Here is a 25,322-nt window from a genome sequence, read left to right on the forward strand (position 1 = left end):
AGATAGGCTCTGAAAGAACAAAAGCTGCATTTTGCCAGGGTAAGGGGTGTTCTTTCATAATGTTCTGTGATGGAATGAGTGTGGAAATTATTGCCTTGGGGTCAGAATGGGTGGGTCTTCTAAGTTTGATAATCCTCTCTGCCCCCACCTCTGGCTGGTCATCTTTTCTGACGACACCTTAGATTGCTGGAACCTTCCACAGGTGGGTTAATAAAGATTTATATAGATTGCCCTTATGATATCTCCCTCAGTAAAAACAAAAAACAACAACAAGGTGAACTTGACATTAACTGATATGCTGCTGCTCTTCCCACACCTGCTTTACTATCAGGAAGACAATATTTTCACCCTTAGAAATTTTTCTATAACTGCAACAGAATTTTTAAGGCTTTCTTTAAAAAAATTCTATGGTGGGCCGCCCTGGTGGCGCAGCAGTTGGTTGAGCGCTGGGCTGCGAGGCCTGCAGCGAGGGTTGGATCCCCAGCCATCGGGCGAGGGTCCCACATGGCACGCAGACCTCTCCTGCCATGCCGGCTGTGCCCCTCAGCAGTGTATTACATCGGTCTGCCTGTTCTACTCCCCGCTCTGGTTCTGGTGAATTCTCTCACCCTCCCCCGCTTCTGACTGTACCCAGTGCTTGTATAAATAAATCTTTTTTAAAAATTCAACTATTTCTTTTAATACAGACACACACATATATGTAATATCCCAAATGCTAGTATCTAAATCCAGAGTCCCCGCAGAAGGGCGATACCGACTTGTTCTCTTCTCCGAATGAGCGAGAATCCCTATTTCAGCGGGTTCTTGCCTCCACGTCATTCTATCTCCCCATCTTCAGGGCTCTGACGTCACACACTCCCGCTCCCTGCTCCCCCTCTGAGCGGCCCCCCACGGCTCTCGGCTCTCCGGGCTGCGTTCCCTCCTCGCCCGGCCGACCGCCCCTCGGTCCCCCCTGCGCCTCCCGCCGGCCCTCGCGCCTCCGCCCGCCAGTGTCCCGCCTCGGCCGCGCGCGCCGCTGCCCCGCCCCTGGGCACCCCCGCGAGCCTCTCCTTCTCGGCCTTGCCCCGCCCCCTGCGCGTGACGTCCCGTCCCTACGCGCTGACGCGGGAACGGCGGCGGGAGCGGAAGTGGCTGAGCCGCGGCCTCCAGCCGCGCCCACCCAGGCGGAGCGGGCCCGCTGGCCGTGGAAGGAGAAGCCCCGGGGGCAGAGTACAGGAGGCGGGGAAGTGCGGGGAGAAGCTGGGCAGGTCAGGGGAGGGTGAGGACGCCTCCCTGCCCGCGGCTGACGGCCGAGCGGTGAGTCAGGGGACCCGGGGCGGGGCGGGCTGTGGAGAGCTCTGCGCGGGTCATTGGGGTCCTGGAGGAACATGGGGGTCAGGACATTCCCGAGTGTGACCCTGAGGGTGCGCGGCGCCCCTGAATGAAAGCGCATCCCCCGTGTTTGCTCCCAGCGCCGCCCTGCTGCACCGATCAACCCCCGGATGGGTTTTCTGGGCTCTCCGTTCTGTTCCATTGATCTGTGTGTTTTATCTCTGTGGACTTAGGACATAATTTGGAGAATGTAAACTTTTCTGGGGCTGACATCCCCCTCCCCACGCCAGGTCCAGCAGGCGGGAGGGCAGAGCCGAGTCCCAGTCTCCCGGGGTGCAGGTTCTTACCCAGTAGGTTGCGTGGTGCCTGGGGCTCTGCATTTCTCACGGGGTCTGAGATGCTGCCCGTGCTGGGCCTGGGCCCACGTCTGAAGGGTGAGGCATCACTTACCTGTTGTGCAGCTGATGTGGCCAATCAGAGCCTGGAAGAGGGAACTTTGACACCTAGAAACTGCCTCATGAGGCGACTTCAGACTCCCCTTGAATAGAACCAGGCTTTCCTGAGCCTTGAGTGACCAAGAGCCACACGGCTGCCACACTCTGGCTACAATGTCTGCTTTTCCAAAATGGGTTTGTAGTCACCATTTCAGTGTATTGAAACCTGTGACCATCTCTTTATCACTAAAGGACACCCCCGAGATTCCCACAGCAGGGATAGCTGGATGCTATCACCAATGGGGATGGAAGGTCCTTCATGGGAAATCATCTGAGACACTGAAGGGCCCGTTCCTAAGCTCTTGAGGTCTTTTCTCTACTGATACCTGGCCCTAAGAGGATCCCTCCTGTATTAGAGCGTGAATAAGCCACAATCACTCATTCTCCTGGGAAGTGGATAATTTTGTCGATAATTTTGTCGATAATCTACTTTTTAATATTTATAATCTGTTAAACTGATATTACCTCCTCCATCATAAATCCTGTTATGCTTGCTTTGGAGAGAGTTGAACAGGTCAGGGAAGGGGAAAGAAATCGATGTTTATTGAGCACCTGCTGGAGATTACCTGACCCTGTGCAACAAGTTCATTACTTAAGTTATGTGATCTCACTGATGGCACTGTACAGACATTATTCCTGCTCCGTAGTTGACAATCTGAAGGTCCAAAGGAGACAAGGAACTTGTGTTAAGATCATACAAATAAGGACAAAAGTTGGGGATTTTTGGACTACATATTTTTGGCTAAATCAGAGAGTGTCAAATGAGGCTAAACTATAAACCCCCTGAAGGCCAGCAGGAGGGGAGGAGTGTGGGCAACCCTGTCCATCCTCAGAGCAGCTCCGTGGGTGTTGGGCTTCCTCCTTCATAAGGAAAGAGCCTCAGGTTAAAATAAAAGTTTAATGTATAATTGCGTTACATGCAGATGCTGTCTTTAATGTTGCACATGATTTCCTTAATAGTTTTAGAAATAGCTCTAATCCCAAATGTGATTGCTACTCATAGGAGACTGCATTTCAAAATAGTGTTTTCTGTAATTATTCCCATACAGCAGGCTTAGCTGCTGTACCTCCCGGAGGGAATTCCTGGAGATCTACAACAATTGATAAGAAAGCAATGCCTCAGCAGTGCCTGCAGTATTATTCGGGATAAGACCCCCCCCTTTGATTGTTAATGATTTGATCTATCTCATCTATATAAGAGGGAAACACAGTAGAAGCAGTGACTGGTGTCCTCAGGATGTTGGTTTTCATGGTGATTGTTTTATTGTTCATGTTTCCTCTGTTGACAAGTTTTTCAGTGAACTTGTGTCATTTTGTGATTAGATTTTAAAAAGGTTATTTACATAGTTCTAAAGTTTAGATTCTTGCACATTGCTCTTAGTAATTTTCAGTATTGAAGAGCACACATCCATTCTCTGAAATGATCTCGATTATGTTTGTCATTCCGATGAACCGAATGTGAAGTTGGGTGTGAAGATGTATGTCCTACTTTAACAAAATGCCCTGGAAAGCGAGGCAGCGCTCCCGCCTGCCTGTGACTGTGCAGGTGTTTCTTTTCACAGACCTTTTGCGTTTGCAGCTCTCTCTGCCCGCTGGTATCTGTGCACTGTCCTGTACTCACCTTCACTTTTAAATTGTCCTTTGGATATAAACAAAATACAAAACAATTTTCTGGAGATAAAAATAGGCCTATTTCATCGTGATACATGTTCTTAAACATATTGTGACAAACGTTTCTCTATCCCAGCACCAGCTGTGATCACCTCCTATCTTCATCAGGTTTGCCATAGTGGGGGTAAGGCCAGCTCCAAACAGCAGCCTTAGCAAAATAAATTTCTTTGCTTTAATAGGCGTGCTTACATTGCACCAAATAAAAGGTGGTGCAGGCACACCTTGAAGATATTGTTGGTTCATTTCCAGAATACCACAACAACCCTAATATTGCATAAATAAGGTCATTACTTTTTTGTTGGTTTCCTGGTGTGAATGAAAATTGTTTGCTCTATAGTGTCGTCTATTAAGTATGCAGTAGTATTTTGCCTAACGAGAAAATAGCCTAATTAGATATCACCAAGACATGAGGTGAGCATATGTTTTTTGGGAAATGGCGCTGCTGGACTTAGCCCAGTCCAGGTTGCCACACACCTTCAATTTGTGAAAAGCAGTATCTGATAAAGCAAAGCAAGCAGGATGGGGTGTGCCTTTATAGACACTTCTGAGAACAATCCTTTGGGTTTTAATAAAGTATACACATCTGGATAAGTGGACTTCAATTTAATGATGATGTTTATATGTAACTATTTTTTTCAGCGGTTTTGTCAGCACGGGAGGGTGTGTATTCTTTTCCATGATAGAAAGTACTCTGAACACTCAAGATAGTGAACAAGGATTAGCTAAATGCCTACAGTCTGCCAGGGACTGGGCTATACACATAGCCTCTTTAGAATTTATTGTGGTCTTTTAAAAATGTCAAAAACTTATAGCTATCATTGGTTGAATCTCAGTGGTAAGTAAAAATAGGGAGTTTAGTTTTTATTATGCTATTGAACAGCTACAGAGGAAGCACATATGACTTGGCTTCTGCCTAAGTTCTTCCCCAGGCTGTAAATCCATGTAGACGTCTGCAGTGAGGTAGCCAGTACTCCCTGCCACCACACTCTGATCCTTTTGCTCCCCAAACTGGACATTACTGTTGACATTCGGGATCATGGTACCATTGCTGTGCTTTATTGCTTTGAATCATTGGTGTTTTGTTATTTATTTTTTTAAAACATTTATTTATGCACAAAAGATCTAGGGCACAGGCCAGAGAAGCTGGGGGTGGGAGGACTCACGAGAGACAGAGCAGGGAACAGAACAGGCAGACCAATTGAAATACACAGCTGAAGGTAGCAGCAGGTGAGACCAGAGGTCTGCCTCGCCAGGTGGGCCACCCGCTGGCCGGGGATCAAACTCACGCTGTGGAGGCTGCGGACCCACTCATAGTGCGGTGCTCAACCCCCTGTGCCACACCAGGGTGGCCCTAGATTTATTTTTTTAATATTTTATATAATTCTTACAACATTCCTATTTTTATTTTTATTTATTTATGTATGCATTTTTATTTATTTATGCATACAAGAACTCTACCCATTTCTAATTCAAAGTTTGTTTTTCTTTTTGTTTAAATATTTATTTTTGTGTAGAAGATCTGGGGTGCAGGCCAGCAGTGTTGGGTGATGAGAGGATTTACCAGGGACAGAGTGGGGAGCAGAACAGATGGATCTACTGAAATACACTGCTCAGGGGAGCAGCGGGTAATACAGGAGAGGTCTGCTGTGCCCTCTGTGAGTCAGCTCCCTGACTGGGGATCAAACTTAGGCCATATTGTGGGCCATTGTGGTGATAGTGGTGAGACTTAAGCCCTGGTCTACCAGGGAGGCCCTCAAAGTTTGTTTTGATGTTGAATAAGCATAATTATTTGTTGAGCTCATTTAATGTTACAGAATACTAATATAGATGTTCAAAAGTTAGTTTTGAAGGTGCACAAAAAATATTTTCATTATGGATCTGATGGTGGGTATTGTCTCAGGGGCTTGTAAATGTTATCTCTGAGACCTGTGGAATTGGTCATATTCTTTAGATGCAGACTTTACTATTTGAGGCCAATTGAAAAATTGGCATTTTTTTTTAATTTTTTATTTTTATATTCCCCATACAATTGCAACCCCCTTATTTTGAGCCTAATCCCTCCCCTCCTGCCCTCTACCCCCCCATAGAGTGTTTTTGTTAATTTTGATTTTCACTTTCTTATAGTTATTCATTTTCCTGGTCCCTTATTTAAGTTTTCTAGATTCCTGCTATGAGTGAGACCATCCGGCATTTTTCTTTTTCTTTCTGGCTTATTTCGCTGAGCATGATCCCTTCCAGCGCCATCCATGTTGCTGCAAATTGCATGTGTTTATCTTTTTGGAATGCTGAGTAATATTCCATGGTGTATATGTACCACATCTTCTTGATCCAGTCATCTATTTGGGCATTTGGGTTGTTTCCAAAGCTTAGCTATTGTAAACAGTGCTGCTATAAACATAGGGGTGCAGGTGCTCTTTGGAATTGATGTTTCTGTGTCCTTTGGGTAAATACCTAGGAGTGGAATGGCTGGATCATATGGGAGCTCTATGTTTAGTAGGTCCAAAAATCTCCACACAGCTCTCCACAGTGGTTGGACCAGTTTGCACTCCCACCAACAGTGCAGAAGAGTTCCTTTTTCTCCACACCCTCGCCAACATTTGTTGTTGCTAGTTTTTTTTAATATGTGCCATTCTCACTGGTGTAAGGTGGTATCTCATGGTAGTTTTGATTTGCATTTCCCTGATTACAAGTGATGTTGAACATTTTTTACACTTGATCTTAGCCAAAAGGCCGAGAAGCTATGTTGAACATTTTTTCATATGCCTGTTGGCCATTTGCATTTCCTCTTCAGAGAAGTTTCTTTTTAGCTCTTCTGCCCAGAAAAATTGGCATCTTTGATAGAATGGAAGATGTAGTGATCATTTAATTTTACATTAAATAATTTAGAATATTATAATAGCTAATATTCAGAATCATCTAGAATAATTGGAGAGCTGAGTCTGTGTGGGTGACTGTGGCATTATTTTCTCTCTGAGTCCAGTATAATGTATGTGCTATTGCTTGGAAATCCACAGTGGCCACTTTGTTTTGGTGGGTTTCGAGTGAACCTCCTCTGCTGTTTGTTCCCAATATTTGGTGTTGAGTTTTCATGGTTTCCATATTGTGGAAAATGAGCTAAGGTCATACATGTAACAACACTAAAAGTAGCCTTTCACTTGGGTCTGCAGGTAATGAATTTTGTAGAACAACTTGTAGGGTGCTTATTCATCATTAGTGTACATGGAAAAATGGTGACATTTGCAGTGGCAGGTGCCTGTTTTCCTTAAGTCCTGGAAGAGAACAAGAAGAATCTTTACAATTCAAAAATTATAGTTTTGGGATCAAGAATTTTTATACAAGCTAAGCAGGCTGAGGTCTGAGCATCCCTAACATACAAATGCTACGTCCATGTTCAGGGAAGATATTCTTTTCTGTTTGCAGTGTATCTGGGTGTTTCTGCTGAAATGAGTAAGTCTCATGTGGCCCTGTGTGAACCACCGATATTAAAGAATCTGTAGACGGTACCTTAGTTAGGATTGCAGGAAGATCATCAAGGGTTAGAACGAGTGCTCATCGTGTATGTTCACTTCAATGTCTGTAATGAAACCTTGCAGGTTTCACTGATTAGGGATGAAGAAGGTTGTGGCTGACACCCCAGGCTGCCAAAGCTGCTGCAGCCTGTGTGCTCATGAACAAAAGGGCACTGAGAAGCCAGTGTCTTGTCTTAAGTACCTTCCTGTGTGGAACTCAGAACCCCAAGGAAACGGGTGAGTGTCTGAGTTGATGCCTGGTGAGCAGCAGACCAGGTCAGCTTGCCAAGGAGCGGCCCTCAGCCGTGTTCCTCTGACACCTTGGGATCACAGAGCTGTAAGCAAGAGGCAGGTCTGGAGTTGTGGCTGCCTAGGCCTTTTCCTATCAGAATAGCATCTGACAATCATATTATTTACTCTCTCAATGACATCTTTTCGAAGTGTGCTTGCCTGCCGTGCAGAAGCTCTTTGCTATGCTATGAAGTTGAGTTTGTACCTTGATTCTTCCATCCCCTCGACAGATCAGGTGGGCACTGCTGACGCCTCTCCCCTGGGGTGGCCACTTCCTAGTCCTGCCAGTTGCTCTTCCTGCTGTTTGCTCAGGTTGTCTCCAGAGTGTGCTGACTCAACACAAGTTTTTTTCATTAGTCCCATGTGTCTTCTCCTTCCTCCCTTGTTTGGGGTGCTACAAGGATACAGAAGTACCTTCCTCCAATCCTATCATCGAGACATTCTCCGTGGCGGCAGTAGTGACTGGAATAGGGTGAAAACTGATTGTTGGAGACAGAGGAAAGGCTTTGTGTGTGTGTATGTGTGTGTATGTGTGTGTACGCGCACGCGTGTGCAGGTGCGCGCGCACGAGCGAGCAGGCGAGTGAGCGAGCGAGAGAGATATGTATACATATAGTGCATCAACAGATAGTTACCTGTGGCATTAAAATTTCCTGATGATTAGGGCAAACAGCTGCTTTTTATTTCTTTCCCCTTTTATTTTACTTCCTAAACTTGAGATAGTTTAATTTTTTCATTTGCTAGTACTGCCGAGCTAATGTTCCTTTTTGAGAGTCTAAAGTATTTATTGCTTGTACATAATGGAGCTTTTTGTGTCCTTGGTTCTACTGCAAAGGTAGCATCAGAACCTTGAAGAAGACTGACCGGTAGACAGGAGGAAACGCTGGCAAGGGTGAGGGGAAGGATGGACTCTCGTTCACTCCCGAGGAAAGAATCGCTGCTCCACCATTCCGCAGAGAACTGTGGGCTTAGGCTGTCTCTGCTGCCTGTTGTAGTAGTTCTGTATTTTCGGGAAATGACATGAGGAAATGCTGAAATACGGATAAAAATCTTTACGCTTGACCCTGTTACCCAGCACGGAGACCCTCGGGGGCGGGTGAGGATCCCTGCGTGTCCATGTGATGAGGTGCAGCCCTTAGAGGGGGGCAGAGGGAGAGGGACGCTGGAGGGTCCTGGGGGAACTAAGGCAGAGAAGCGCGGCCCCGGAGCAGGCCAGCGGCATGGCCCGCGGGGGGCAGGGGGCACTCTCTGCGCCCCGCCCCCTGACCTGGGCTGGGCTGGGGGGGGGGGGGGGGCGCGGGGGAGGCGGAGCCACTGGACCCTGGAGACCCAGGATGAGAGGCTACCATGTTCCCCTGGCTTCTGGCCACGCCCTCTTCTCCTGGCTGGCGCGATGGCGGGGACACACAGCGCCCTGACTGCAAAGGGGGGTCTAGGCCCCTGCCGCGCCCCCTGAAGGGGCGCTGAGCTGGGAGGGGGCTGAGAGGAGCTCTGGGGATGGGTCTGCTGGCTTGGGCCTCGCCTGGATCCCCGCACGGGTGAGGCTCCCCACCTGGGTCACCCTTCAGGCCGGCCCGTGACCCCTGCTGGCGCCCATTGGGGGCTCCCCGGGCGCGCCGCGACCCTGGATGGAGGGACAGTGATCCCCGCTGCCCTGCGGCTCCTGACGGACACCTGTGATAAAGGCCAGGGAGTGGGAGGAAGCACATCTGGGCCAGCATGGACTCCCCCTTGCAGCCCCTGGGAGACCCAGGAAAACAGTGGCCGCCAACATGGCCTCGGCCCCTCCTCAATAACATCTTCAACTGCGGACGCTGCGGAGGACGGGGGTCAGCCAGGGCGGGGGTGGCGCCACGCGAGGAGCCGCCACCTCTGAGAGGGGTGGAGAGGTCGGGCAGCGCACGCAGGTGAGAACCCGGAGCCCCCGCCCAGATGGGGTGTCCCTGTATTCCCAGAATGTGTCTTGCAAAAGGGCAACCTCCACCCGCCCGCCAGAGCCCCCCATCTGGTTCCAGAAATGCCCAGTAAGGACAGTCCTCCTGTCAAAGAAGCGCCTTGTAGAGCCCGAATATCCTCCCCACGGCCCACACGGGCTCACACCCCGCACCTGATGCATACGCCCGCGGTGTCAGCCCAGCCTCCGGTAAGCAGCAGGTTGAAATCTAACCCGTCAGCTCCCCCTGATTTGCTGTCCTCCACGGTCCCTACCTGGTGAAGAGGGGAGGCCGCGTGCCCCTCACCTTCCTGTGCTGGGCCTGGCCGCCAGGCCCTGCTGGGTGCTCAGCCTGCTGCCCAGTGAGTATATTCCCCAGAAACCCTAACTCCCCTTCAAGCTTAAGTTTTTTTTAAGATGTGGTTTTATTTATTAATGCGTACAGAACTGGGGTGTAGGCCAGAGTTGGGGGTGAGAGGACTCCCCAGAGTGGGGAGCAAAAAAGGGGATCCATTGAAATACACTGCTGAGGGGAGCAGCGGTCAGAAGGGGGAGGTCAGCTGCACCATGAAGTCAGCTCCCTGGCCGGGGACAGAACTCAGGCCATCGCGGTGGGCGGTTGCAGTGGGAGCGCTGAGGCTTAACCCCTAGGCCACCAAAGAGGCCCGAAACTTGATTTTTTTTTTCCTGTTACTTGATGCTGACATTTGATCTTTTTTTTCATTTAAGATATTTTATTAGTAATGCCAGGAAGCAGAAAGTAAATTATTTTAATAAAAGAAAGACCAAGTACTTGTCACCTCGTCGTGTTGAAGAAATCCTCTAGCCCGGGATGGAGCCAGCCTGCCCAGGGTGTCAGGTCAGTCGGGGTGCTCCTGTTGCCATGAGTCAGCGCTTCACCAGAAGGGCAGCTCGTCCACGCAGCCCTGGCCTGTTTTTATTTCCCTGGTCCTTGATCTTTAAGATAATGTCAGATATTGGGGATCCCGGCCAGTCATGCTCTATGTCAGTACCGCCACTTCCATCTCTCTGTATACTTTGTCTTTGGCCAGTTTCTTAGGAAGTGTGTCCCACCCTCCTCACCTCCAACCCACTGATGGTTTTCCCCTGAGTAGAGGACGCCAAGCCCACTTCCAAGTTGTCTTCATACACGGGTGGGCCACCTCCCAGATGCTGGGCGCCACTGTTTGTTAGCTTCAGAATTTGTCCATCTCATCCAGATGGCTGACCTTGTCTGCATATAGACGTGCGTCGTGATCTCGGATTGTGTGTTTGTGTGACCCAGGATGTGTCTTTTTCCTGACCACAGTTCCTGTCTGCTGTGTCTGTTTTGATTTCTTCTCTTTCATTTTTGGTCCTGTTTATTTTGATTGTTCTCCCTTTTTTCGTTGTGAGTCTTGCTAGAGGTTAGTACATTTTACTTATGTTTTCAGAGAACCAGCTTTTGGTTTCATGGATCTGTTGGACTGTCTTTTATTTCTATTTCAGTTAGTTCTGCTTTATTTTTTGTTATTTCCCTTCTCCTACTGCTTTTTGGGTTTTTTTGTTCTTTTTCTGGTTCTTTGAGATGGGAGATCAGGGGTTTGTTTGTTTGTTTGTTTGTTTGTTTGTTTGTTTGTTTTTCTTGTTTCTTGATGTGGTCCTGAGTTATTCTATACTTTCCTCTTAATACTGCTTTTGCTGTTCCCCAGACCTTCTGAAAAGTTATTTCCTCATTTTCAGTTATTCAAGGCACTTTTTAATTTTTTCTTTGATGTCATCATGAATGCAGTGGTCACTCAGTTGCGTGTTGTTCCATTCCATGTAGAGTGGGGGTTCCATGCTCATTGCATAGTTGACTTCTAGCTTGATGCCATTATGGTCAGAGAACACCCTGGTATGATTTCAGTCTTCATGTGCTTGTTGCTGTTTGTCTTGTGACCCAGTACGTGACTGATCCTAGAGGATGATCCGTGTGCTCTTTGAAAAGTGTCCTCCTGTCCTCCCTTCCTTGCTAGCCCCATGTTCCTTCGCTCCTCCTGCCCCCACTTCTATACTGTCGCCCTTTCTTCCCCCTCCCCCTAACGGTCCTGAGAGTCTCAGACTCAGTGTGTTGTCAAGGGTCCATTTACAGTTTGTCTCTGTCTGATTCTGTGTTTGGTTTGTCTAGACTCCACATGTAAGTGAGACCATCCGGTGTTTATCTTTCTCCTTCTGGCTTACTTTGCTTAGAGTCATCCCTTCAGCTCCATCCATGTTGCTGCAATCGGCTTGAGTTTATCATTTTTCTATCACAGAGTAGTGTCCCGTTGTGTCTACAGGCCCCATCCTGTTCCCCCCATCTGTCCTATGGCATATAGGTTGTTTCCACATCTTGGCTAGTGTAAATAGTGCTGCAGTGAGCATAGGAGCACAGGTTTCCTTTCAGATTAGTGCATTTGTGCTCTTTGGTTTTTTTTTTGTAAGATTTATTTATTTATGCATACAGCAGCTGGGGTGCAGGCCAGAGGTGTGGAAGGCACAGTGACAGTACAAACCAAGACAGAGTGGGGAGCAGAACAGCTGGGTCTACTCAAGTACAATGCTGAGGGGAGTGGAAGGGAGCAGCAGGGAGAGAGGAGAGGTCCGCTGTGCCTAGTGGGTCACCTCCTTGGCCAGGGTGATTTGTGCTGCAATGGCTGCGGACAGCTTCACAGTGCTGAGACTAACCCCTTGCAACACCAGGAAGGCCCCACTTTTGTGCTGTTTGGGTAGATACCGAGGTGTGGAACTGCTTGGTCATGTGGAAGATCCATTTTCAGTCTTTTCAGGCATCTCCACACTTCTTTCCATAGTGGCTAGACTAGTTCACATGCCCACCAACAGCATAAGAGGGTCCTTTTCTCCACATCGTCTGCAGCACTTGTTGTTTGTGTGTTTTTTAACTGTGGGCCATTCTCACAGGTGTGAGGTGGTGTCTCGTGATGGTTTGGTTTGCATTGCCCTGAAGATAAATGAGAAAGAGAATTTTTTCATGTGCCTGTTGGCCATCTGCATGTCTTCTTTAGGGAAGTGAATGTTTAGATCCTTTTTCCATTTTTGATTCGGTTGTTTTCATTTTGGTGATTTGTATAGGTACTTTGTGATCTTTGATATGAATTCTTCATCAGAGGTAGGGTGTGCAGGTGTGTTCTCACATTCAGACGATGTCTCTTTGTTTGGGTCACTGTCTTTTTTGCCGTACAGAAAACTTTTAGTTTAATGTAGTATCCATTGTTTCCTCTCTTCTTCATATGTTTGTGAGATTGATGTTAGGGAGCGTTTTACATAGGTTTTTCTCTATATGTTTGATGGTTTCAGGTCTTATATCCGAGTCTTTTATCCATTTTGAATTGATTTTCATGTGTGCTGTGAGGTTATGATCTAGTTTCATCATTTTACATGTGGCAGTCCACTTTTCCAGCACCCTTTATTGAAGAGGCTTTCCTTGTTCCAGTGTATGGACTTTGCTCCTGTCTTATATGTTAATTGTCCATAAATGTGGTTTTATTTCTGGGCTCTCAATTCTGTTCCATTAGTCTCTGTGTCTGGTTTTGTTCCATTGCCATGCTGCTTTAACTTCTCTGGCTTTAGCATATAGTTGGAAATCAGAAGTGTGATACCTTCATTTCCCCCCTTTGATATCAGGAAAGCTTTGGCTATTTGGGGTCTTTTGTGTTTTCTGATGAACTTCATTAATCTTTGTTCTATTTCTTTGAAGAACGCCATTGGGATTTTTATTGGGATTGCATTGAATCTCTAAATTGCCTTGGGTTGGATGGCCATTTTGACAATGCTGACTCCTCCAACCCATGAGCTGGGTATATCTTTCTGTTTATTTAAAGGAAGAGGGATGGAGTACAGATGATCCAGGGTCTGTGGACCAGGCTAAATTTCAGTCTTTGTCCTTAGAGTAATGTATAGCAACATAATCCTTGTTTTTAGCTTTCACAGCATTTGCAGGATGAAACTAAGAGTTTCTTGTGATTTTTTTTTTTATTATTAATTTTTTTTTTTTTTAAAGATTTATTTATTTATTTATTTATACAAGCACTGGGTACAATCAGAAGCGCGGGAGGGCGAGAGAATTCACCAGAGCCAGAGCTGGGAGCAGAGTACGCAGAAGGACCGAAGTACACTGCTGAGGGGAGCAGTGGGCGGCAGGAGAGGTCTGCGCGCCATGTGGGACCCTCCTTGGCCGGGGATCGAACCGGTGCTGCAGAGGCTGCGGGCAGCTTCGCAACCCAGCGCTCAACCGCTGCGCCACCGGGGAGGCCCTATTATTAATTTTTTTAAGATCTGGACTCAAGCCCATCTCTCTTCTTTCTTTCTTTTCTATTTTTTTTTTTTTTTTTAGACTTATTTATATAAGCACTGGGTACAGTCAGAAGCGCGAGAGGGTGAGAGAATTCACCAGAGCCAGAGCAGGGAGCAGAGCAGGCAGAGGGACCGAAGTACACTGCTGAGGGGAGCAGTGGGTGGCAGGAGGGGTCTGCGCACCATGTGGGACCCTCCTCCTGTGGCCAGGGAGCAGCCGGGATCGAAACAGCACTGCAGAGGCTGCGGGCAGCTTCGCAACCCAGCGCTCAACCACTGCGCCACCAGGGAGGTCCCCTCTTGTGTTTTTTAAATAAGAATGTCTCATCCCATGCTCCCCCCCCCAGAAAACTTTTCCTCATATGAATTACCTCTGCATTCTGCCAGTAACTTTCACATTGTGCACAGGAATATAATAAAAATGAACATACGATTCTGCCTGACAAACATAAAACCAAAAAAAGTATTTGGGGATTGAATTTATTGAATAAATAAGATTAACTGAATGTTGATGGAAGAACAGTTAATAGTTTCTTGAAAAGTATATATTTTTTATATATATGTAAATAAAAGGTCTATTTTCTTCTGAATAACATTGAAAACATATTGATCAAGGTAATATATAAACATAATTAGGAAATTTCTAGAAGAATCCGCGGACCAGCACAGCAGTAGACAATGAGGCCGTCTCAGGGTTGAGAGAAGTGCGCAGGGTGGTCAGGGAGTCGGCGAAAGAAATGACACACAGACACACTTCTAGAGAGTGAAAAATCTGAGTGTAACTTTATTTGAGTTAATGGCCAGTATATATATGTTTTTCTAAAGGCATAGGATCAGTTATCAGTGAACTAAACCAGCTGGCTCATAGGTTTAGCTTATCATTGACAGGGCAGTGATCTACGTCCGAACTTACATCTGGACCTAGTGACATTCCTGAGTAGTCAGGCTAATAATATTTCTTTTGTTCTATGTAATTACTTTTTTGTTTTAATAACTATTCACTACCACTAACTTATTTTACCTTTTATAATGCAATGCTTTTTTATTAACATCAAAGCTATCAAAGCTGAGCACATAACCTAGAAATTACTAACCATTCTACTATTACACAGAGTTTTGTAATGTTTCATTTGAGTTAGTCCAGTTATTAGATTACATGTGTTTTTTAATCAGCAACCAATGACCTTTTTAGACCAGGAAAAAGAAAAGATTTTAGTAAGGAAAAAGAAAAGATTTTAGTAAGACAGTTGCTGTAGAATAAAGTTTGTGGGCCTTGAGAAAGCGAGATAAGGTTCCGTGTGGTCAGCATCCCTTTTAAGTCTGGTAGTTGTTATCTCTTGGCAGGCATTCGGCTTCTCTGCATGTTAGGGAGTTTGCTGTTCTCCCCCTGCGCGCATGGTTCCTTGCCCACGCCGGACCTCAGGGACCATGGCAACAGCCATTAGCCCTGAAGGTCACTGCAGGGTGGAGGTGCAGCATAGTACCATTCAAAATTCACAGTTCTTGAGATCACGGGGTCATATCTTTCTCAGTCTAGTAAAAATATCACAAATTGTGTATATCATTTTGGTAAGGTTTTAAAGAAGTCATCACACAGGCATCATTGAGCAAACCGGAATCTATTCAACAGTACTGAGCAACACATTCTTATTTCTGAAATGCCACATTAGATATATGAAAATTATCAATATTTATATACAAAGAAAAGTGATAGAATTTGTGATTACTGAATAGTCTAAGTCATCAGACTCATCCAGATACTTCTTTTACGTCTGAGAGAAATGTGTACTGTTACGGAGCATCGGATAAAATCCAGCTGTACTTTAATCCCTTTCAGTCTATCCTCACAGAAAATATTGACTCTTTTCCTGCAGACATGCAGCTGTCAACTATCCAGCTATGGGTCTAGATTTGCATTACACTTTTATTTCCTACCTGTTCCTTTTCATCTAAAACACTTGTCCCATGAAACAGCTTTCACTGTCTGAATATGAAGGCAGGAAGTGCGGTGTCATCAAACCTGTTGGATAATGTTCATGGGCACAACAAATAATATCGGCTAAATTTAAGGGGATGTATTTCTGTTTTTAGAAATGGTAAAATCACTACTTATCGCCATGCATTGTTAATGTCATAGTTATCATTCCAGTAAAAATTTCATTTCGTACCAATATGTATGACATTCTGCCCGCCCTCCCCCCCAAGTAAAGTCTTTAACACATTGAAATACCCACAAAGTATGTGCACTTGATTGAAAAGTAGGTGAAGTTACAGAAGCTCCTAGGGAGATATATAGACTGGGATTTCTGGAAATCTTAAAGATTTGTAAGCAATAGCAGAAAGTATATTTATTGTAAAGATTAGTGAAGACCCACAAGATTGTGGTGATCATTAAATCCAAATGCAGCAGTTCAACAGAATAAAAAATTCTTTCTTATGAATTCTTTCTTAGAACAGTTCTCTTGAACCATTTTTTTCCTGCTTGGTCTTGTAAGAATACTAGCAACCTCTGGCTCACAGATCAATTATCCTAGATAATATCATAGTATATTACATCAATTCTTTGTATGTGGACTAAGAGGTCATTGAGAAGAAACATGAGCTTCTTATCATGTCCAGAGGTAACATCTGTCACATTTGTTCACTTTGTATTGGGAAGAATGAGTCACATGATCACTCATAACTGCACAGGAACTGTGAAAGCTACTTTTGCATCACTAATTTCAGGCTATAACTATTATGGAATTGAAAAAGGATTTATAGGTAGCTTCTTGTCTTTAATATAGAGAAATATTGCTATTCAATTGTTCTGAACATAAGAGGGTGTTTTTGTTGCAGGTTTTGTGGGGTTTTTTGGTCTGTTTATATTTTGCCTGCTCAATTGCTCAATTTTCTGGCCAACTAGGTACATATAAAGCCCCAAAATGCAAATTAACTCATATTGGGAACAATAGAATGAAATAAATCTGTAAAAACAAGGTCAGTATATAGAGCTCATCTCACTAAACAGAGGAAAGAATTGAACTCAATATTCTATATCCATGTAGAAAATGCTTGAATTAAGGTGAATGCTTGAATTAATAAGGTGAACAGATTTTTGACTTTGAGATTCATGTAACATTCACAGTGATGATACCCTAAAATGTCATTTATATTTGACTGCATTACAAAGACCCTTTATATTTTTGTGTACAGTGAATAATATTCTCAATTCTGAGTCTTATAGGAACATCCAGGGAAAAGAAATAATGCCCCAGGCAAACATGCATGAACTTAATTAGCATCATAGAGTAAATGCCACATTTGGCCTTACATGGTGGCAGCCCTGTATGAGTCACTGAAATGGCTTTAAAATGGAAATGTTTGCTGATAGCCCCTGACGTATTCATCTTTTTCTCCCAGCAGAAATACTCAGTGAGTACAAAGGAGATTAATTTTTTAAGATTTATTTATTTATTTATACAGGCACTGGGTACAGTCAGAAGCACGAGAGAGTGAGAGAATTCACCAGAACCAGAGCGGGGAGGAGAACAGGCAGGCTGAGGAAGTATACTGCTGAGGGGAGCAGCGGGTGGCAGGAGAGGTCTGCGCACCATGTGGGACCCTTCTGGCAGCCAGGGATCGAACCAGCACTGCGGAGGCTGCGGGCAGCTTCACAACCCAGCACTCAACCGCTGCGCCACCAGGGGAGGCCCACAAAGGAGACTATTTTACAATAATATACACATTCATTTCACAAAGCAAAAGGAAAGTAAGAGGGCTCATTTGCATGTCTGGACCTGGGATTTCTTGCATAGCACTCCAACAATACACAAGAGTCTTGCCAGGTCCACATACCAAAAGCTTTCCCTATGGTCCTTGAGCCCCAGAAAATAGGTGATCTTGGCTCTCTTTTCCTTATATAATAAGTTTCTTCTTTTCTGGATTTATCGGACTGCTTTCTATGGAAATTTTCATCTTTCTCCAATTTCTCTCTCTCTTGTCTATAGGTAGAGTGTACCAATGATGTTCCTGATGCTGGTTTTCATGGAAAGTCTTGTAGAGTTATCCTTTCAGAAGGCTCAGGTAACCGCACCAGGATGAAGTCCAGATCCCAGCACCTCTTAACAAGTTTCTGTCATGGACTGTGCATATGTGGGGATGGACCCAACTTACATTTCTGGAGGACTGTAGTGCAAGGAGGGGATTGATACCGGAATTGTCAGGCCTAGTCTCCCAGCCAGGAACAGATCCCAGGCTGCAGGGCAGCGCTGAGCCCCAGCCACTGGACCCCCACGGGTTGGTGTCTCACGAAGCCGCAGCAGGAACTTCGCAGACGCTCAGGCAAGCAAGCGAGAAGAGGCAGATTTGTTTATAGAAAGAAAAAGTTTATTGAGGAGAAAAAGAGCAGAAATAAAGTGGGACTCCCAGGCCAGGGAACCAGGCCTGGGAGGGGCAAGGAAGCCAAAGTGGAGTCGTGTCTCAGGGAATATATACCTTATTTCCCTCATTATTCTAAAGTTCCACCAGTCTCTTTGTGATTGCTTAGTTCTCGGCTGTCTCACTTAATCTGCTACTGAGTGGGGATCTTTACTTTCCTTATCTAACAGCTTTTTCTTTCCCCATTTGTTGCATCTTTAAATTTATGGCCCAGTCTTCTGGATGGGCATCCCTGCATTGAAGTTAAACAGCTGCCCTTCTAATGTGTCCATAAATTAAACCACTCTCCATTTCTCCAATCTCCGCCTCCCTTTACCACCTGAAGGAAACCAGGACTAGCATTAACAATGTTGTCCTTGGTCTTGGGATGTTTGTTTTTCCTAGTGGAATGAGTTACTTTCCCTTGGTTGTCCTTATCTCTGAAGCCTCCCCAAATTCTTCAGAGGTCCCCTCCTGCACTGTCCCTGAAACTGCCTAACAACCCTAGCTTGCCCTGTCTCAGGATGAAATAACACATTCAGAATAGAGATAAAATATACGGGTCACAAATATCCTAACCTGCAGGATTCTCCTACAGAGACAAGAGAGTAAAAATGTTCTTCCCAAACAAAAGCTGAAGAAGTGGTCCACTAACAAATCTTCCCTGAAAGAAATGTTTAAAAGAGATCCCTTGTATAATTTAAAGAGAAAAGAAAAAAAAAAAGAAAAAAGAAAAAGCTGAGCAGGGAAGTAGAACCAGACAACTAAAGTGAAAGTGGCAGTAGAAGATCCTCTATAGAGCTCAACAATCCAAAGGCAGAGAGAGGCCATCCAAAGGCAGAGAGAGGCCAGCCAAGATTGCACAGTCCCCAGGAGACCCGTCTGAGCCCCCAAAATAAACACAGGCTCCTGGCTCAAGGCTGAATATTACACCAAACCACAGGACAGACACAGGGATGTCAGAGTCTGGGCCAAAGTGTATTGTGCTGCACCATGATGTGCAATGAGAAACATTCTATGTGGAGCCGAGAGCCTTCATTTTTCTCACAATGTATTTTGAATAGCAGCTGCTTTGTAATGTTTGCACTAGGATCCATTTCCAGATCTGCAGGTAAATGATGTTTTAGTCGTGCTTTTATTTAATTTTTTTAAGATTTATTTATTTTTATACAAGAACCAGGGTACAGGCCAGATGCACTGGAGGGTGAGAGGATTCACCAGAGACAGAGCGGGGAACAGAACAGGCAGACTGACGAAATATACACTGCTGAAGGGAGCAGCAGGCAAGACAGGAGAGGTCTGTTGCGCCATGTGGGAGTCTCGCCAGCCGACCAGGATTGAACCGGCGCTGCAGAGGCTGCGGACAGCCTCACAGTGCGGCGCTCAACCACCTGTGCCACCAGGAAGGCCAATTTTTACTTATTTTTTTAAACAGATTTCTTTACTTATGAACATAAGAGCTGGGGTGCAGCCAGAGGTGCGGGGGTGGGGGTAAGGGGATTCACCAGAGACAGAGTGGGGAACAGAACAGGTGGACTGTCTGCAATCCACTGCTGAGGGGAGCAGCGGGGAGACAGGAGAGGTCTGCGGCACCCTGCGGGTCACCTTCCCGGCTGGGGATGTGATGTTGGCACCAGATGACGTGACGAGTCCCTTCATGGTCGCCAAAATGTTGTAGGTTGTAGAGTGTGTGCGGGTCCCGGGGGTCACTCTGGGAAAGGTGCCCCCAGAGCTCCCATTACAGCAGGACACAGCGAGTTCCCCAGCCACGTTTCTCCACGAGACAGAGACACTAGTTACATTAAAGGGCAGATTTAGGGCCTCCCCTGCTGGCACAGCGGTTGAGCGCTGGGCTGAGGGGCTGCCCGCAGCCTCTGCAGCGCCTGTTCGTTCCCTGGCCGCTGGCGAGGGTCCCACAAAAAAACAAAACCAAAAACAGGGCAGGTTTATGAGGGAAAGGGAAAGGGACAGGTTTTGCTGAAAGAGGCCTGCATGGTTGCAGGCGGGCGGCCTTGACAGGTCACGGCAGGCAGGAGGCTGCTGCCCTGCGGAGGGAGAGAGTTGGTGAGAAGAGGCACCTGCATAGTCACGGGTGGGCAGATGGACGGCTGCCCCGAGCCCGTGCAGAGACTGCCCTGATACAGCCCTTTTCTCTTTGGGAGGGTCACTCCTCCGTGGAGTGGCTGCTTGTTGCTGATGTCGGTTAACAGGCAACACTAGAAAGGGACCAGAGATTCCAGGGTGGGCCCAATCTCCATATCCTTCCCCTCAGGCCTGTGCGCCACTCCCTAGCGCATCGGATCCTGCTCACGTCTCCTGCCTTGTGACAAGGCACTGGCGTCTAAGGGTCCAACCTCCACAGCTGGGTTAATGGTCCTGTTATTCCCCTCGACCCCCACCTCCTCGCGTGAGTCAGGTTTTCGTCACGTGAGGCCTCCCTTTCCAGTCTTTCCATTCTTGCCCTCCATCAGATGGAACACGTGCAGCAGAGGCTGCAGATGGCTTCACAGTGCTGTGCTTAATCCCTGCGCCATCAGAGAGGCCCCACGCCTTGCTTTTATGTCAGCTTCAGGTAAGGGGATTTTTAACAACGGTTAAAAAAAATCTTCCCCAGAAATTCAAGCAACCTTGTTTGCTGTTTTAATGACTTGCGGATATTTTAGGGTCTGGCTGCGGCAGACACTGTCGGTGAAAGGCTGGAAGTCCTGGAGCTTGCAACAGACCTGCCTGTGCCTTCTGCCCCAGCCCGCCTGCCCCAGCCCACTGTGACCTGCTGAGACAGGGCAAGCTAGGGTTATTAGGCAGTTTTAGGGACAGTGCAGGAGGGGACCTCTGAGGAATTTAGGGAGGCTTCAGAGATAAGGACAACCAAAGAAATATAACCAATTCCATTAGGAAAAACAAACATGCCAGGACCAAGGACAACATTGTTAATGCTGGTCCTGGTTTCCTTCAGGTGGTAAAGGGAGGCGGAGATTGGAGAAATGGAGAGTGGTTTAATTTATGGTCACATTAGAAGGGCAGCTGTTTAACTTCAATGCAGGGATGCCCATCCAGAAGACTGGGCCATAAATTTAAAGATGCAACAAATGGGGAAAGAGAAAGCTGTTAGATAAGGAACGTGAAGATCCCCCTACTCAGTAGCAAATTAAGTAAGACAGCCGAGAGCTAACCAATCACAAAGAGACTGGGGCAGCTTTAGAATAATGAGGGAAAAAAGGTATATATTCCCTAAGACACGACTCCACTTTGGCTTCCTTGCCCCTCCCAGGCCTGGTTCCCTGGCCTGGGAGTCCCACTTTATTTCTGTTCTTTTTCTCCTCAATAAACTTTTTCTTTTTCTAAACAAACTGCCTCTTCTCGCTTGCTTGCCTGAGCGTCTGCGAAGTTCCTGCTGCGGCTTCGTGAGACACCAACCCGTCGGGGGTCTAGCGGCTGGGGCTCAGCACTGCCCTGCAGCCTGGAATCCGTTCCTGGCTGGGAGACTAGACCTGACAATTCCGGTATCATTGCTCATTAGCTGGAGTTATGTTGGGACAAGGCCTGGGGGTGGACTAAAAGTTTCAGGAAGTGACTGGCCAGGAGCCTGACTTGTGCCCCCCAGATGACCAGGTGAGCTCTTAGAAGTCTCCTGCTTCTCTACTCCCTGCTTGCTTCAAGTTGCAAATGTGCCCCTGCTGGGGCCATGGGTACTCTGTCGCCCAATGGCTCAGGGCTCAGACTTTGGAAAAAGATCACCTCTGGGCCTGCGGGATAAATAAAGATGAAATTTTTCCATAACCTCTCACAATCTAAAAATCAAAAGGTAGAAGGTCCTAACTCTAAATGCAAATAAAGCGAGATGTGTTAAGAATTGTATATAAAACAGGGCCTCCCTTGGTGGTGTAGGCGGTTGAGCACAGCGCTGTGAAGCTGTCTACAGCCTCTGCAGCACCAGTTCGATCCCAGCTGGCCAGAGAAGGTTCCACATATGGCACAGCAGACCTCTCGTGTCATGCCCGCTGCTCCCCTCAGAGTGCATTTCAGTCAGTCAGTCTGCCTGTTCTGTTCCCCACTCTGTCTCTGATGAATCCTCTCACCCCCCACATCTCTGGCCTGTACCCCAGTTCTTGTGTGCATAAATAAGTAAATCTTAAAAGATTATTTATGCACTCAAGAACTGGGTTGTAAGCCAGACATGGGCGTTGTGTTAGAGAGGTTTCACCAGAGACAGAGTTGGGGGCAGAACAGACAAACTGACTGAAACACACTGCTGAGGGGCGCAGCCGGGAGACAGGAGGGGTCTGCGCGTCATGTGGGCTGCTCCAAGGCCGGCGGGATTGACCCGGCGCTGCGGAGGCTGCGGACAGCTCCACAGGCTGCGCCCAACCCACTGCGCCACTGGGGAGGCCCTAAAATACATTTTCAATGGAAATAGTAATTTTAATTTTGGAAATGACCTAAGGAAATGCTTTCAAATTCTGATAAATCTGTATGTGTAACAATGTTCAATAACACTTTATTTACAGTAAAATGATTCAAAACTATCCAAATAAAACCCCCCAATATACACAAAATTAAATGTAAAAGCTAGATACAGTAACACTGAACAGTCTTTAATGGCGTGGAAAGTCCTTATGTTAGTGTTAAATGTTGAAAGTGGAGAATCCTGGCAGTGCTGTGATCCCACCACAGAAGAAACATATTAATGACACACCCTCTCCTTACCCCTCACCAGTGAGGAGAACACAAGGTGAACACCTGCAGGGAGCGCACTGTGACACCACAGGGAGAGTCAACAGTCCAGCCGCATCCAAAATGTGGACTCGTCTTGCCTTCACACTGCTGAGTGACATCCGACACAGAAACAACATGATTAATTTAAATATTAAACATCACACAAAGTTAAAATCACATGTTAATGATACAGACACCCCCGCCCCCCCGCCAGACACCCCGGGCACCCGCCCTGCCCTCCCGCTGCTGGGCCTGGGGCGGGAGGGGGCTCAGCCCGGAAAGCTTACAACGTGTGCCCCAAACGCCCCCTTAACCCTGCGGGAGTAAAAACGGCCCGCGGGACAGAGGGGAGCCCGCCCGGGGGGCGCCCTCTGGGTCCCGAGGAGCCGGAGTGAGCCCGGGGCCACGCGGTTCACGCTCAGGGACGGGCCCGCCCGTGCGCTCCTCCCGGCCCAACATAAGCCCCGGAGCCCCCGCGTCCATCCCTTCCTCGCCGGCCCGAGTTCCCTGCGCGTGGCCCCGTCCCCGCCTCGCCAGCCCCACCGCGGCCCGGCCAGAGAGTCCATGGCCCCGAGAAGGACGCAGCATCCTCGCCCGACGCGGTGAGCGCGGCCGGGAAGCGCCTCCGCTCCCGCCGCCTCCTGAGTCTCCGGGTGCGGGACCCCGCGCTCTGCCCGAGAGGGGAGAGGGGCGCGCTGGGGGGCCCTGTCGGCCTTGGGGAGCCACCGGTGAGCGGAGAGGATGGGGAGAAGGGGGACGCGGAGGGCGGTTGGGGGGCCCTCCCGGCAGCCTCTCTCGCGGCTCCTGCTCCAGCCGCACATCCGGCGCCGGTTCCTTCCGTGTGGGGGCCCCACAGAGGCGGGGTTCAGGCTCCCCCCCAGGGCAGGAAGTGAGTCCAAGGGGTCACCTGCACCTGTGGCCCCGGTCTCGGGGAGGGGGGGGGTCGCGGCCCTTTCGCGCCCACGGAGCCGCGTCCGGGGAGAGCGTCCTGCCCAGCGCGGCCCTCGGCGTCCAGGATCCCGCGCCAGGGCGGGGCTCCGGGGAGGGGCTCCCCTGATTTCCGGGCTCGGGGGCCACGAGCCTCCCAGCCCCCACTATTGGCCCCGGAAAACTGAGCTGAGGGCACGGCTGCACCTTCGTCCCCGAAGCAGCGCCCGCCCGGCCAAGGAGACTGACCCGCCCGCCTCTGGCGCCTCCGCGCCCCAACATGACCTGGTGACTGTGCCGAGAGCCCGCGCGCGCCCGCGGACCTTCCCTGCACCCCTCGCCCCTCCTGCCCGGCCTCCTGAGCCTGGGGGGTCCCGCGCACTTGCTCAGGCTTCGGTCCCACTAGTGGACTCGGTCTGGGCGGCGGCGGCGGCTGCGCTCGTGTCCGTCAGTCCGTCTCGAGGGCGACCCCGGCCCGCCGGTGGCCTCGTCCCGTCAGTGGAGGCCCGCGGGGACCCTGGGGCTCACCGGGGAAGAAGCTTCTCGGCACAGACGCCGCGCTCCCCGCGTGGGCCAGTCCCTGAAGGCGCCGCCCCGTACCCAGGACAGACCCCGCGGCGGGCGCGGGAAGGAGGGGGCGGCGGGGCGAGAGCTCGCTGCGCATCGAGACGGTTCCCGGGCACCCCTGGGCGCTTCTTCCCCCGGCGCCCCCCTATTCTGCCCCCTCGGGGTCCCGCTGGCGGCGAGCCAAGCGTGCGGGGCTGCAGGCGTCGGGGCGCGGGCGGGTCTGTCATCGTCACCCGTGCTCGAACTGGGGAGCCCCCGACGTTTGCGGGGAAATCGCTCGTCCCAGCGGTGGGGAATCGGCCAAGCCCGCGAGGTGACCGGCGAGGGCTGGACGCGCAGCTGGGGCGCGCGAGGGCCGCGTCTGTCGGGCGGAGGGCGCCGAGGGCCGCTGTGTGACTCGGGGTCTGCGCCTCCGCCTCTCTGGTCCTCGCGCGGGCCCCGCCCCCACGGACACGCCCCGCTCCCGGCCCGCCTCGGGCTTCTGGGAGTGGTAGTCTCGGCGGGCGCGGCGCATTCTTGGATGTTGTAGTTCCCGGGCAAGGGCGCCTCCTGGATGCGTCGCCCCCCCACCCCCCGGCCACGCGCCGGGACTGGGGTCTCCGGGCCGAGGAGAAGCGGCCCGAACTCGCCGCGCCACGCGGAGGCCGTCCCTATCCCGCGGCGCGGGACCCGGACGGGGAGGGCGCGGCTGCGCGAGTGCGCGTCTGTTCCCTCGGGGTGCAGAGGCGGGGCGACCCCCAAGCCAGCCCCTTCCTCCCCTCCCCCGCCCGCCCGCCCGTCCGTCAGTCCTCTCCCCGACGCCCGCTGCTTCCCCCGGGAGGAGAGGGGTGCAGCAGGAGGGCGCGGGGGCCCCCACAACGGCCCGCGCCCGCAGCGCCCGGGGCCCTGCGCGATCTGACCCTCGCCCGCGTGGCCGCCGCTACCCGGCGCCGCCCCGCCCGGGCCTGGGCCCCGCTCCCCGCTCCGCTCGCCGCCCCGCACCGCCCCGGCCAGGGCCCCGCCCCGCCCCGGCCAGGGCCCCGCCTCCCTGCGCGCGCCCCCGCTCCGCCAGCTCCCCACGAAGCTGCTGCTCCCGGGACGAAGGGCACCGGCTCGGGTTTCCCTTTTCTGCCCTGCAGGTCCGGAACCGAGACTGCGGCGGAGCCGCCGGGAGCGGGACGGGACGCACGGGCTGCGGCCCCGAGGCGGAGCG

At 49.4% G+C, this 25,322-nt stretch overlaps 1 long non-coding RNA gene across 10 annotated transcripts; it reads left to right on the plus strand.

Moving 5' to 3' along the window:
• The first annotated feature begins 1,128 nt into the window (after nt 1–1,128).
• On the plus strand, nt 1,129–25,322 carry LOC119250968 (uncharacterized). Of its 10 annotated transcripts, none has more exons than XR_008552758.1 (5): nt 1,129–1,296; nt 9,938–10,067; nt 17,512–20,492; nt 20,584–21,532; nt 25,249–25,322. It is a non-coding gene; the product is annotated as an uncharacterized LOC119250968 (long non-coding RNA). The 10 variants fall into 10 exon arrangements; XR_008552757.1 differs by lacking the exon at nt 25,249–25,322 and adding an exon at nt 22,638–22,825; XR_008552759.1 differs by lacking the exon at nt 25,249–25,322 and adding an exon at nt 22,642–22,825.

Source organism: Talpa occidentalis, unplaced genomic scaffold (genome assembly GCF_014898055.3).
Source record: "Talpa occidentalis isolate TD23 unplaced genomic scaffold, MPIMG_talOcc4v2.1 talOcc4.19, whole genome shotgun sequence".
Classification (NCBI taxonomy): domain Eukaryota; kingdom Metazoa; phylum Chordata; class Mammalia; order Eulipotyphla; family Talpidae; genus Talpa; species Talpa occidentalis.